The 13,651-nt window shown below is 42.8% G+C and overlaps 1 protein-coding gene across 1 annotated transcript in view; it reads right to left on the bottom strand.

Moving 5' to 3' along the window:
• The window catches only part of WWOX (WW domain containing oxidoreductase), a 1,123,669-nt gene that overhangs the window by 669,526 nt on the left and 440,492 nt on the right, over positions 1 to 13,651 (bottom strand). The gene's annotated exons all lie outside the window — the stretch shown is intronic.

Below are 13,651 nucleotides of genomic sequence, written 5' to 3'. Positions count from 1 at the left end.
CTCCAGACCTCAAATGATCTGCCCGCCTTGGCCTCCCAAAGTGCTGGGATTACAGATGTGAGCCACCGCACCCAGCCCTCTCTCTCTCTCTCTTTAGAGATGGGGCCTCACTATGTTGGCCATGCTCGTCTTGAACTCCTGGACTCAAGTGATGCTCCCACCTTGGCCTCCCAAAGTGCTAGGAATATAGGCATGAGCCATCACGCCTGGCCATAATCTTTTTTTTTTTTTTTTTGAGACAGTTTCATTCTATTATGCAGGCTAGAGTGCAGTGGTGTGATTATGGCTCACTGCATCTTTGAACTTCTGGGCTGAAGTGATCTCCCTGCCTTAGTCTCCTGAGTAGCTGGAACCACAGGAGTACACCACCACACTCGGCTAATTTTTACATTTTTTGTAGAGATGGATGTTCTTGCTATGTTGCCCAGGCTGGTCTCAAACTCCTGGGCTCAAGTGATCCTCCCAAAGTGCTGCGATTACATGTATGAGCCACTATGCCCAGCCATGTCTCAGTTTCAATGATCTAATTTTAATCCACTGTGCTTTGCAATGAGTTAGAAAATGGCTTTGATGCCACACAGTTCTGCATGCGAATTGCCGCTCTGCCACTCAGCAACTCTGTGACTTCGGCACTCAGTCAGCCACGGTTTCCTTATCTACAAATAAGGATCTGTCTACTTAATAAGATGAAGATAATATCTACTTAGTAAGCTTGTAGGGAAGAGTAAATAAGGAATGCAAAATGCTCAGCACACTGCTCTCTATAAATGGTAACTATGATTGTATTATTACTTAAGGAGTTGGATTTTATTAATAATTAATGTAATATTAGCACTTGGTGAAAGATGTCTACTGTTGAACAATTATAGTCCGAGAGAATATTAGTGTCACTTTTCTATTTCCTTACCAAAATATTTGCTCTCAAAACTCGATTTTTTATTCATTGAAAATTAACAGCTTGTGCTAGATCTTGGCCAATATATGCAAGTAAATTAATTCGCAAATACCTTGAAAGTAGAAAACATGGGTTTCTGCTTGGCTAGGCTGTTCTTACTGTAGGAACCTCTAAGCCCTACTGCTAGAAGCTTTGAAACTGAGGGATGTAAGTCTATGTACAGATTCTCTTTCATCACAGTGTTCTAATCATAATCTCTTTTTTGACAAGAAATTTATGGCAGTCTGTTGAAATGTTAGTTTATTGATGATTAAAGTACCAACCGTCCTTGATACAAATAAACAGGGTTTCTGAATCATACGAAGCAAGACAGGGTACCTACCGGGCCCTGGGGGATATGCAATTTATGGGGCATTCAATTCTCATCAATGTATTGTCAGTATATCCAAGGGATCTGACAAGTTTCTGTTTCGAGGATGGATGTTCCCTCCACAAGACAAGGAGCACAAAAGGTAAGGTCTGGGGTCTTACAGGCTTGATGCCTCCATTACAACTGAGGGCTTAATACTACAGAGTGCCCCTGGCCTTAGGTTTTTGTGTTCCAAGTCTTTCAGCATATGGTATGCTCAATACAGTGCAAAGAACAGAAATTGGTCACTATTGAGAAGTTTCCATGTTAAGACCCAGACTTCTGTGTAAGGTGCTGGGTGGAAGCTGCAATGACCAAGCAACACCCTTTGGCTCTGTTCACAAGTTTGACCATATCAACCAACAGTACGGTCCCTCTCAGTCCTTCTCTCTGTAGACGAAAGGGCATCATTGTAATAAAAACGCACTGTGCACAGACCTCTGGTTTTCTTCTCTTTTTAAGCCTACAGGGAGATGAGACATTCCCACCCTCTGCAGGGCCATATGACTGGCCTAGCCAGTAGGCAGTCGAGAGGAAACGACGCGTGACACTTCAGACCAAAGCATTTAACTGCTGTTGTGACTGTCCCTACTGGAGATCAAGAAGGCCATCTGTGCCAGATGTGGCAGCTGTGAGATCACAGATTCTCTCAGCCCAGGTCCCTGAGGGCCAGTGCCCACACTGGACATGTAGTATGAGCACGAAATGAAACATCTGTAATATGCTCAATTAGAATCCTTCCCCAACCACATCCCATTTTACGCGCGCGCGCGCGCGCGCGCGCGCACACACACACACACACACACACACACACACACACACCATGAAAGGAAAATGTTTGCTATTTTACTTCAACTCTCCTCCTCTCATTTTTCTATTGGTTCTGGCTACAGAAAGAGATGGGGCTAATGTCCTCAGGGATCAGATTGTGAGAACTCCCAGGCCCCCATCTGGGTTCTGAGAATCCCATCTCGATTTTCCCCGCATTAAGAAAGAGAGAAAGAAAACGAAAGCACTTGCAGCTTATTATCTTCACTTCTTGCAGAAATGCATTTATTGAATTACGATTCAAGGTTATGCCAGTTTAGAGGGCTGACAGAAGATCTGCCTTCGTGTAATGTGTTTCTGCGTCTCTTAGAAAATCACAGTTGAGGAGAGAGAGATCCAAGATGGCTGATCACTAGCAGCTCGGGCACGTGGCTCCCAGTGAAAGCGCAGAGAACGAGAGGGCGCCACACTTTCAGACGAATATTTGTAGCTCACGGACCAGGAGATTCCCAGCGGAGGAGCTCCACGGGTCGCCAGAGCGACTCTTGTGGCCGGTGCGGCGGTTTTGCTGGCGCCTTAAAGCAGCAGTTCTTGGTGCAGAGTCCAGAGATTCCTGGGCAGAAAGGCACCATCAACCTTAACACCGCTGTCTTGGCCGGCGCAGTGGATTGCTCAGATTTCGGCGCTGGGAATCAAAAAGTTGGACGTCCGCTCAGAGACCTAGTTAGAAAGTCGGTAATTACAAAGACGACAGATGGATAAATATATAATCAAGGGAAGAAAGCAGCCTAAAAAGGCAGAGAATACTCAAAATCAGAATGCCTCTCCCTCTACAGGGGATCGCAATTCCTCATCAGTAACGGAACAAGGCTTAATGGAGAACGAGTGTGTTCCAATAACAGAAGCAGGTTTCAAAATGTGGGTGATGAGAAACTTCTGTGAATTAAAAGAACTTGTTCTAACCCAATGCAAAGAAACTAAGAACCTTAAAAAAAGGTTTGACGAAATGCTAACGAGAATGGACAATTTAGAGAGGAATATAAGTGAATTGATGGAGCTGAAAAGCACAACACGAGAACTTCGCGAAGCATGCACAAGCTTAAACAGTCGAATTGATCAAGCAGAAGAAAGGATATCAGAAGTCGAGGACCAGCTCAGTGAAATGAAACGAGAAGACAAGATTGGAGAAAAAAGGATAAAAAGGAATGAGCAAAGTCTCCAGGAAATATGGGATTATGTGAAAAGACCTAATCTACGTTTGATAGGTGTACCTGAATGTGATGAAGAGAATGAATCCAAGTTGGAAAATACTCTTTAGGATATCATTCAGGAAAACTTTCCCAACCTAGCAAGGCAAGGTAATATTCAACTCCAGGTAATACAGAGAACACCACAAAGATATTCTTCAAGAAGACCAACCCCAAGGCACATAACTGCCAGATTTATTAGGGTTGAAATGAAGGAGAAAATACTAAGGGCAGCCAGAGAGAAAGGTCAGGTTACCCACAAAGGGAAATCTATCAGACTCACAGCAGATCTCTCAGCAGAAACCCTACAAGCCAGAAAAGAGTGGGGACCAATATTTAACATCCTTAAAGAAAAGAACTTTCAACCCAGAATTTCCTATCCAGCCAAACTAAGCTTTATGAGCGAAGGAAAAATTAAATCTTTCGCGAAAAAACAAGTATTTAGAGAGTTCACCACCACCAGGCCTGCTTTACAAGAGCTTCTGAAAGAAGCGCTATACATATAAAGGAACAACCAATATCAGCCTTTCCAAAAATATATCAAAAAGCAAAGAACATTAATACAATGAAAAATTTACATCAACTAATGGGCAAAACAGCCAGCTAGCATCAAACGCCAGTATTAAACTTATATATATTTCAATTGGATAAAAAGCCAAAACCCATCGGTATGCTGCATCCAGACCCATCTTACATGCAACAATACACAAAGACTCAAAGAGAAGGAGGAAGATTTACCAACCAGAGAGTAAAAATAAACAAATAAACAAAAAGCAGGAGCTGCAATTCTCGCCTCTGATAAAGTAGACTTTAAAGCAACAAAGATCAAAAGAGGCAAAGAAGGACATTACATAACGGCAAAAGGATCAATGTAACAAGAAGAGCTAACGATTCTATAGATCAACGAGATAGAAAATTAACAAGGATATTCAGGACTTGAACTCAGACCCGGAACAAGTAAACTTAATAAACATTTATAGAACTCTCCACTTCAAATACACAAAACATACATTACCACCTCACACCTATTCCAAAAGTGACTATATAATTGGAAGTAAATCACTCCTCAGTAATCGCATAGCATATCATAGGTTTAAATGAAATATTGGTTGGCTGTTTGTTTGTTATCTTCTTCCCTTATTCCTTCCTGACTACATCATTAAGTATAATTATCAGTATACAAGAGGTTTTCAATACCCATTACTAAATTGCATTCTAGCCTGGGCAAGAAAGCAATACTTCCATTCTCTCTCCCTCTTTCTTTTCCTTTTTCCTCCTCCCCATTCTCTCTCTCTCTTTCTCTTTAAAAAAAAAAAAAAGAAAGAAAGAAAATCACAGTTGAGCACAGCTGTGCTCGCTGCATTAGGCAATCCCTCATGTGCGGACCTGTGCAGGAGGCACCTGCCGAACTTCAAGTCCAGGGAAAATGGTCACCTCTGCAGATCGCCTTCTGTTGCATACTTTCCATTCCTCGATCAGAGAAAGCAATGTGGTTTGCCGTCAGCTTTAACTATTAAAAAACAAAAACAAAAAAACCTAGGACTAAATTCAAAGGCCAACTGGGGCACCAGGCTGACTGTAGGTCCCTGCAACACCTACTCAGTCTTCTTCCCATTGCCCCTCTCTCCTCCTACTTTTCAAGACTCTACATGATGTTCTCCAGCTTGCAGAACACAGAGTGCATCACGCCATCCAGAGACGAATCTCCTCCTTACCCAAGTATCCACAGTCAGGAAAAAGGCGCCAGGAAATCACTACATAAGTTCATCCACCCAGCAGCGTCTACGGAGGCTGGAGATGCACCTGATAGACCGTTTCTGTTAGCTTAACATTTCACATCCTGAAATGTCTAGTGTCGATGGAAATTTGGGAAGGTTCTCTAGGAAGTATTACTTTGCAAACATCATGAAGATTAAGCCCAGGTCTTAAGCTGGGATCTGTGTAATTCACTTTCGGTTTTTTTGGTATACTCTGTTGAAAGAAACCCTCTGGTAACTGATTTCAAGCAAGACATCAATCCATGAAAATAGTCCCATCTGTGCTCGACTGATTCTTAAAAAACAAAACAAATAAAACTATTCTATTTTTCATATTAATTAAGCAACATATGTTCACAACAGGAGAGAAAAATCAGAAACCCAGAAACAGTAAAAGCTAGTACTTCATACTGGTACGTTTTCCGAGTTCCTAAATCTGTGCCTAACCCACTGATATATAACCCTGGGAGGTGGGTATTATTGTAATTGTCACCTTACAGATAAGGACCTGGAGGTGTACCAAAGCTAAATTGCTTTTTCAGTGTCACATCTCACAGCCAATTAGTGATAGAGGCAGAATTTGATCCCAGGTCTGTCTGGCCAAGTTCACTAACTTAACTTTCAACAATTAAATTATACCTATCCTATCCAGAGACAAGCGCTGTAGATATCTCAGTGTACTTCTCTCAGAATACTTTTCTAAGTGTGTACATATATGTGTATTTGTATAACAAAAGTATATTTAGAGAGTACCTGCAATTTTGTAAGCTGCTTTTCACATTTCAAATAAAATTCAGGTCTCAAAATATAGGTTATCTGAATGTTCTCAAAAGCCGTTAAAAAATCTAAATTAATTGTATGTACCATGCTACCTCCCTGAGTCAGCTGACAATGATCTTATTAATGGTGGGGGACCTAATTTTCATAAAAAAAATCTGTATTGGTCCCAGCACTTTGGGAGGCCAAGGCAGGAGGATCACTTGAAGCCAGAAGTTCGAGACAAGCCTAGGGGGTAAAGTGAGGCTCTGTCTCCATGAACAATTTTTAAACATTAGCCTGGCATGGTGACACATGCCCATAGTCCCAGCTACTCAGGCTGAGGTGGGACGATCACTTGGGCTCAGGAATTTGGGGCTGCAGTGAGTTATGATCATGCCACTGAACTCCAACCTAGGTGACATAATGAGATCCTATTTTTTTTTGAAACACAATGTCCATTGGATAAAATTTACAGGACCCTATAGAAATCCACAGGAACTCAGAGCTCAGGCAGGAGCTAACAATCAAGCCCAGCGTGTAACCACTGTATGCAGATTTCATAGTCAGAGACCCATGGGAAACATCAGCATTAACGAGCAATTGGTAAAATGACATCTAGTTTATGTGTCAAAAATAAAACGAATCCTTTTCTCCTTTTACCCCACATTGATGATTTCACGAATACTAGTAAAGCCCATGAGAAGAGTCAAGGATATTTGCAATCAGCAAATGCGCTTGAAGTAACACACGCAACAGGCAAGGGGAAAAATCCAGGCCCAGGAAACACAATTCTAACATGTGGAACCAAAGCTCAGAATCAAGATGGTGCTTTCAAATGAATAAATGATTACCCTGCACAATTAACCTATAAAAAGCACCTGAGTTCTTGATTCCGTTTCTTTCTGTTGTTTCTTCCTGCAGGACATTAATCCTGTCCAGATTCTACTGTTACTGTTTTGCTTTTTCTAACCATATCTAAATAGATGAATACATCACTCTCAGGCAGATGTTGAACACAGATTGGGGCTGAAGAAAGTGTGAGGGTGGAAAAACAGTGTTTACAGTTTATGCTGGTGGATGGGCACGTGTGTGTGTGTGAGAGAGAGAGAGAGAGAAAGAAAGGGGTATTGGAAAGGGAAGCTAAAAAGACTGTGAAATGGGAAATGCCTGTATTTACATGCAAGTGTGGTTTTATAAATGTATACTGGATCTGGATCAGATCCTATCTATGAAGAGACAGTAAATTGCCCAATAGAGGTACATTAATAGCAAGATAAAGAAAATGAACGCATTTCTAGAATCAAATATAAATGCTCTGGGCATCACTGCTGGTGTTAGATTATCTATTGCACCTCACCCCGATATTAGCATTAGTAATTATCAGCTGCCTCTCTTTAGAGGGAAAACATGCTTTGGCAAGGTGAACAAATTTCATTTCCCAGAGAGCCACTACATGTACAGTTTGTACACACACACGTGCAAATCTGTCCACACATGGAAGAGAATTGGAAAACTCTTAAAAATCCACGTGTATACTCTACAATGTAACACCCTTGGACCTCAAGTCCTACTTCTGTCAACAAGAATTAACTAAATATTTTTGATTTATTCTTTGTCTACTTTCTATCAATGCAGAATTGCTTAGTGGAAGAGAAATGCACTCTCTAAAATTCTACTCTAACCTCTCCCCCAAAATAACGCCATGCATTTTTCTAAGACTACAACAATGGCTTCTCTATGACAAGAGCCCCTAGCAGAGAAACAAGAGAGCCGGGTATTTTTGTGAGTTATTTCAACGAATCCTCACAAGACTCCTTTATGAGTAGGACAAGGGTAACGGAGACTACTGTGATTTTGTCTGTACACTTAATTACCAACCTAACCACCACAGTTCAGTTTAACACTTATTTATTGAGCACCTACTATGTGTCATGCACTGCAAAGTCTAGAGGAGAACTAAAACAAATTCAATACAATGTAGTTAAAGGGCTATAGAAAGGCAGGCGTGAGTTATTTCATGTTCAGGGTTGCAAGTAATATTATGTAATGCAAAATTGAGTTGCAAGTTCCTGAAATATTATGCAACACAAATCGTAACTCCTGCTACCAGATCTTTCCATGGTCTTGGAATTGCTTCCTTGCCAAGACTTCTTTACTTGTCTATCCCACAGTTGTGAAAGGGCATTGCCTGGCTTGCCGTCCAAAGCAGCCATTCCAGGTAATGGAAGAAATCGCAACAGAAGAAACACAGGAACAAGGTAAGTTTTCAAATGCATCTCATAGGTACTATTCAGGACAAAATGAACAGAAATAAACAATCCTCCAATATCAGGTGACATATTTTATACGTTTCCACCCATGCATTTTAGGAAGGTAGCAGAAAGAAAATGCTCCTAAATCAGGGTTTTAAAATCACATGCTGGTATTAGAAATAAGATTAACCCAGTCCCTTAACAATCAAATTTATGACTAGTAAAGGGTTATGAAAAATTCTATCTCGATGACAAACATAGGAAACACAAAGTCTTTGGAGGCGTATAATGATAAACTGCAGCTTGAGCAATTCGCTCAGAGAACAGAATGAGCAGTTCAAGAGTTCAGAGCATGTTCGTCTGAAAGGTGTTCAGTTAGAGGAGGGCAGGCTACAGACAAAGGCACGGAGAGGTCATCCATGGAGTCATTCCATCTTCATTACAATGGGAAAGCCGGTGGCCAAAGTGCACGCACCAGGCCACAACTTGCACACCACGCACAGGTTTAAGACTCGTGGGGAAATTAAAATACTAAACAAACATGAACGTGCAGCGCGCTGGCAGCCATGCCTGGATATTGCTATCTGGGCTTCCAGATGCAACCCCAGACATCCAAAATAAACGCGGTATGAACATTCTCCCACCCCTTGCCCCACTTTTTTTTTTTTTGGTGTGAGTGATAGATTAATTAAAGATTACAATCTATCTTCTTCAGAAGGCCAGAGAATGGACTTGCAATCAGCCACTTAATTTTCTTTCAGGTAACTGCCAAACTTAAATTTGTTCTCCCAAATAAAATAATTTCCTACCTCTGTGCAGCTCGAACTACCATGCTGGAAAAAGACGGTGTTCATGATTTGCCCTGTAAGTCAATCCTCGTCTTTTCTGTTTTCAGGAATCGGGGGAAAGGTGAATTTCATTTACTGATTATCAGCAGGCCTCCTGAGAGATAGGCCGGAGCTGCAGCAATTCGAAAGCAGCCCTTACTCATGATTTGGACAACCTTCCTGAGAAGGCCCAGGCCAGAAGCTTTTCCATTGCAGGGTGGCACCAACATGTGGGTGAATGGGTCTGACCCTCAGCACACCCCTGATTACCTCCCTTTCAAATCTACACAAAACCAGCTGCCAAATCCAGCTTCCTCATCACCCAAAAGGAAGCACTGGTCTACCCCTCCATGAACTGTGGCAGTGGGGACCCTGGCTCTAACTCCAGTCCCTGAGACAGTTGTCACAATAGCAACAGCATAACTAAGCTCCTTCTTTGGGCCTATGTATGACTTTTCACAGAAGGATTGGTTTCCAGTAGCAAGAAAGATGGTTTAGCATATCGGCATGACCAATCGGATTTCAAGGCACAGGAGAAGTAAATCATATAACGATAATGAGAAGGAAAAAAATAATAACTTTTTAAATTAAAAGGCAGTAGGTATCATAGTAATGGGCTCAGCATCTATAGTCAGTGAGAAAATAGGTTCTACCACTTAAGAGGCACATGATTTAGAAGAAGTTACATCCTCCTAACCCTTCATCTACCCACCTAGAAAATGTACACCATATACCACTGGGTTTTTTCAAGGATTAAGTCAGATAATAAACAGATGGAAGGAAGGGAGGGAGGGAGGGAGGCAGGGAAAGAGAGAGGAAGGAAGGAAGGATGGAAGGAAGGGAGGGAGGGAGGGACTCAACACTGATACTTGAAATACTTGACTCTGGCTAGGTGTGGTAGGTGACGTCACCCCTGTAATCCCAGTACTTCGGGAGACTGAAGCGGGCAGATCATCTCAGGTCAGGAGTTCAAGACCACTCTGGCCAACATGGCAAAACCCTGTCTCTACCAAAAATATGAAAATTAGCTGGGTGTGGTGGTACACGCCTGTAACCACAGCTTCTCAGGAGCCTAAGGCCTGATAATCGCTTGAACCTGGGAGTGGAGGTTGCAGTGAGCTGAGATCGTGCCACACTGAAATCCAGCCTGGGTGACAAGAGTGAGACTTTCCATCTCACAAAAGAAAAAAAGCCATGTCTCTATGCAGCCAGCACATACTAAGTACTCAATAAACGGCTTTCACTGTCCTTAAGCTGAGACCTATGATCAAGCTACACAGACATGGAAATTTAAAAAGAAAAATAATCCACATCAGCTAGAGGGAAGTCACCTCTTCTTCCTCCTCTTTCGTTACCATTCTCCATTTTCTTTTTCATCATAACGATCAGCATCATAGACCACACCTTAGCTGGCTAAACTGGCACAATGCCATGCTCAGCTTGCTTTGCATGGGCCTGCATTGATTCGATGCTGAGACTTCATGAGGGAGGCTCGAATAGCACTGTCCTTGACTGCCATATAAACTGGGATACAAAAGGGCAGTGGGAAGTTGCAGCCAGAGAAGAACAATCAGCTGACTTCCCTTTTCACCTCCAGGCACGGAGGGCCTAAGGCAGAGACAACTCAGCTCAGTGGGCAAGGCTGCATTCAGCCCGCCTAACTGGCCAGTCTCTCACAGGACCCCGGGGCAGGTCACAGTATCTCGGACTGCCCCACAGTGGGCAGCTTCTGTCTCCTGGCACTGATCACGCCTTTCAGGAGGGATATGGTCCCCATGCATTCATTTAGCTGAGAAACTCACATCCTCCAATCAACAGTTGTCTACAGTTCCAAGAGCATGACATTTACCCTACAAACTTCCGTTGGGCGAGGTGGCTCCCACCTGTAATCCCAGCACTTTGGGAGGCAGAGGTAGGCAAATCACCTGAGATGAGGAGTTTGAGACCAGCCACACCAACATGGAGAAACCCCATCTCTACTAAAAATAGGAGATTAGGCAGGCGTGGTGGCGCATGCCTGTAATCCCAGCTACTCAGGAGGCTGAGGCAGGATAATTGTTTGAAAGCAGGAGGCAGAGGTTGCGGTGAGCTGAGATCGCACCACCGCACTGCAGCCTGGGCAACAGGAGCAAAACTCCGTCTCAAAAAAACAAAACAAAACAAATTAACAAACAAAAAACACTTCATTTAGACAGGGCAGAAGGGAGGAGAATAGCACCACATTAAACCCAGTAACATTTTCAAATGCATGTGTACTCTGGGGGTGGTTTATATTGTGGCGCCTGTGTCTTAAACCTAAGGATATAACAGGAGGCAGCATTTAATGAATGCCGACTGTATACAAGCCCCCCTGGCAAGCACGTTATAAACACTAGCTCTAAACTTCTCACCGACCTCATTACGGCTCCCACGGCCAAGGCTGAGGCTGGAAATACTGGAAGCTAACTATGACTTATGCTTTGTGTGTATCAGGTGCTAAGCAAGGAACTTTGCGTGCAGAACCTCACAGTCCACTCTAAATAAGTCATCCCCACTTCACCACAGAGGAAAATCAGTCCAAGAAAGCCAAACCCCTTGCTCTAGGTCACACCTCTAAGAAGCAATGGAGGTGGATCTCCCCCAACGCATGACTGATTCTCTCTTACCCTGATCCTTGCCAATGGGAACAGCGCTTTGGGAATTTGTGAACATACATTGTAACAAAGACCACACGCTTAATGATTTAAGGGAAGAGACTGTTTCAATTTCCTTTTTCATTAACAGAGGATGACAGCTGAGGTAGTCTTTCTTTTCAAAAAAATATTTCAAAGGTCTGTGGCATCAGAGAGAAACAAAGTCTTATTTCTAAGGGGACTTGTGTCCCCTTTCCATCTATTTCAAGGCCGTGGGAGGGGAAGGGGCCAAAGTTCCGCAGGGATGGTAGACACTGCATTCCTCTCTTGCCTTCACTTTAGAGAAAAGGAATCCTACAATTAGCTGCCACACAATAAAAGTCAGTAGTTGGAGCTGCTGTAGAGAGATGGAGAGAAGATAAAGCAGCAAGTGATTACCCACATCATCCATCTCCTGGGCTCAGGCAGAGGGGGTTCCCAGAGACCTAACCCAGCTCTGGTCCCCATCACTGATCATTCAGACTCTGATGGAGGAAGCAGAATTAGCAGGTGATCTTATCTCCCTGAGCATATCCTGTGTCCATCTGCAGCCTCTGATCGCACAGTGCAAGGATCTCCATGCAATGCTGTCTCAATGCAGGGAAGAGGCACTACAGGAAGAGGAAGAGGAGACATAAACTAGCTTTGTGAATTCTCCCAGCTGACAGGAACCTGGGACTCGGGGATATCAATGTACAGTCTTAAGATATAAAGCAATAGACCGGGCGCGGTGGCTCACGCCTGTAATCCCAGCACTTCGGGAGGCCAAGGCGGATGAATCATGAGATCAGGAGATCAAGACCATCCTGGCTAATATGGTGAAATCCCGTCTCCACTGAAATATAAAAAATTAGACAAGCATGGTGGCATGTGCCTGTGGTCCCAACTACTCGAGAGGCTGAGAAAGAAGAATCGCTTGCATCCAGGAGGCAGAGGTTGCAGTCAGCCAAGATTGTGCCACTGCACTCCAGCCTGGCAATAGAGACTCCATCTCAAAAAAAAGAACGGAAAGAAAAAGATGTAAAGCCATATTGCAGGACATTCCCGCAAAACATGTAGTTTTAAGAAAGTCATTATTTAGACTAAGGTGGGGGACAATGAACCTTTATGTAGGGCCATCTTCCCTCTATTTCACTTTCAAAGAATTCCAGAATGTTCGTCATACCTTCTCTACCCATGAGTCCAATCATGCAAAAATGTCAGTTTCAGATTTTTTTAAATGTAGAAATGAGATGCTGTGGTCATCTGAATCAAAACTTCCAGAGAAATTACAATGGCTATCTTCTTTAAACCTGAGTCTCTTGATGGTTTTCAGTTGGTTGTTTCGGTTGAGATGATTTTCAGTGACACATGAAGATTTTAAAATACAAGGGGGATTTCTGATAACAAAAAATGGCTAATGTTTATGAGCAGCTATATGCCAAGCACTGGGCAAGCTGATTCATTCTGACTGGTTGACATATCCTTCACAACATTCTCAGGAAGACATGATTTTCCTATGTTTGGTAGATGAGAAGACTCGGAGTGGGTAAGTGTCCTGTCACAAGTTGCACAGCTAATACATCTAGGATGTCTACACTTTAAAGAGTAGCCAGATGGCTCTATTAATGAATTCTTCTATAACTCAGGGATTCAATGATTCTAATATTTACTTTCCCACTATGGTTTACGATATTGCTCATATCCATTTTTCTGAGAACTCTCTTAGCTATCACTCATTCATCCTTTAGTTTTGGCAAATATGTGTAGGGTTAACTGCTCTGTATCTGATACTGTACTGGTTACTGGGGAGTCAACTGTTAACAAGATGGACACATGTCTGTCCTCAGAGGACTCAAGGAGATGACAGAGATGGAGACAAACAATGACCAAGTATGCTGAGGGTGATGACAAGAACTAGCGAGTTCTGAGGAAGCATTCAGGAGCAGCCTCCAACTTCATCCCTCAAATCCAGGAAAGGCTTTCTGGAGGGAACAACATTTAAGTTCAGACCCAAAACATACATGGAGGTTAGGTCTGGGAAAAATGGGTGCAGAGAAACAACTTTCAAACAGCAAAATAATCACAGGTCTGCTTCTCAGGCTAG

The sequence above is a fragment of the Aotus nancymaae genome, unplaced genomic scaffold (genome assembly GCF_030222135.1).
Source record: "Aotus nancymaae isolate 86718 unplaced genomic scaffold, 86718_ANA_hifiasm-v0.15.2.pri h1tg000030l, whole genome shotgun sequence".
Classification (NCBI taxonomy): Eukaryota; Metazoa; Chordata; class Mammalia; order Primates; family Aotidae; genus Aotus; species Aotus nancymaae.
Note: the sequence above shows the minus strand (reverse complement) of the source record. Positions and strands in the feature narration are given on the sequence as shown.